The sequence below is a fragment of the Colobus angolensis genome, unplaced genomic scaffold, assembly GCF_000951035.1.
Source record: "Colobus angolensis palliatus isolate OR3802 unplaced genomic scaffold, Cang.pa_1.0 Scaffold149, whole genome shotgun sequence".
NCBI classification, from domain to species: domain Eukaryota; kingdom Metazoa; phylum Chordata; class Mammalia; order Primates; family Cercopithecidae; genus Colobus; species Colobus angolensis.
The window spans coordinates 2,385,146-2,386,635 of NW_012114588.1; positions in this window are offsets into that span (position 1 = coordinate 2,385,146).

A 1,490-nucleotide genomic window follows, 5' to 3' on the forward strand; every position below is an offset into this window, starting at 1 on the left:
TGGGCCGGCGGAAGGGGTCTGGGTCCTTCCTCCGCCCCAACCAGCCGGAGCGGTGCACCACCGGCCTCTGCTGCCTTCTCGGGTTGGGAAGCACCGAGGGCTGCTAGGGACTGAGGGACTCGGGCTTGGTGCGGAGTGCGAGAGCTCTGGGACGTGCGGACTCGGGCGTCAGCCTTTGGGCTGGAGACACGGGAGCGGGCAGCTACAGTGGGTTACGTTGTTGCACGGAGCGAGTAGAACGTATCCCTCGCTGCGTCCAAAATCTGGTTCCTTGTTGGATTTGAACAGATTATGTGGCTCGTCGGGGCGAACTGAGGGTTTTTATTTACTTGGAAAGAATCGTCACAACCCGCGAATTAACAAGCTGGATTTAGCCATTTTTCCCTTAGTTCCTCTGAGCCATGAGCCTATGGCTGTTGAATACGAGAGAAGTGCTTTTCTAAACGAGTTTCTAAATTTACCAAGTGTCCAGGAAGAGGCCCAGAACATACATATTCAGCACCAGAGAAGACTGACACGCAATTTTTCTTGACAAAGTGGGTCTTGCTCCTTGAAGGGTGGGTGGGAATGTGCTTTCTGTTTTTATGAGAATGTCAAAGAACTTCTCAGAATCACATTAAGCATGCTAATTACCAAATATTAAATGCTAATTGTTCTACACGCAGTTCGATTGCCAAGGAAGATGAAACTGGTATAAGCTACTCTTGACGTTATGTCAGGGATGGTTTTGACACGTTTTGCAGCCTCCGCCTGGAGGTGGGGAACGCTTCCTGTGTCGTCCCCAGAGCTGAATAACAGTGTTGTTTATCGGTGAGAGCAAGCCTCGATCCTAGGCAACAATGTGCCTTGCTTGCCTGTAAGCCCCTTCTAAAGGGGAGGTAAACCAAGACCGCTAAAGAATTGCTAGGTGCCTGGGCGCGATGGTTCACCCCGGTAATCCCAGCACTTTGGGAGGCCGAGGCGGGCGGATCACGAGGTCAAGAGATCAAGACGATCCTGGCTAACATGGTGAAACCCCGTCTCTACTAAAAATACAAAAGTTAGCTGGGCGTGGTAGTGTGCGCCTGTAGTCCCAGCTACTCGGGAGGCTGAGGCAGGAGCATCGCTTGAACCCGGGAGGTGGAGGTTGCAGTGAGCTAGTATTGCGCCACTGCACTCCAGCCTAGCCTGGCAACAGAGCGAGACTCCGTCTCAAAAAAAAAAAAAAAAAAATTATTGCTAGGCATAGGCTGGGCGCGGTGGCTCACGCCTGTAATCCCAGCACTTTGGGAGGCCAAGGCGGGTGGATCACCTGAGGTCAGGAGTTCAAGACTAGCCTGGCCAACATGGTGAAACCTCGACTCTACTAAAGATACAAAAAATTAAGCCAGGGTGGTGGCGGACGCCTTGTAATCCCAGCTATTTGGGAGCCTGATGCAGGAGAGTCCCTCGAACCCGGGAGGTGCAGGTTGCAGTGAACTGAGATTGCGCCACTGCACTCCAGCCTGGCG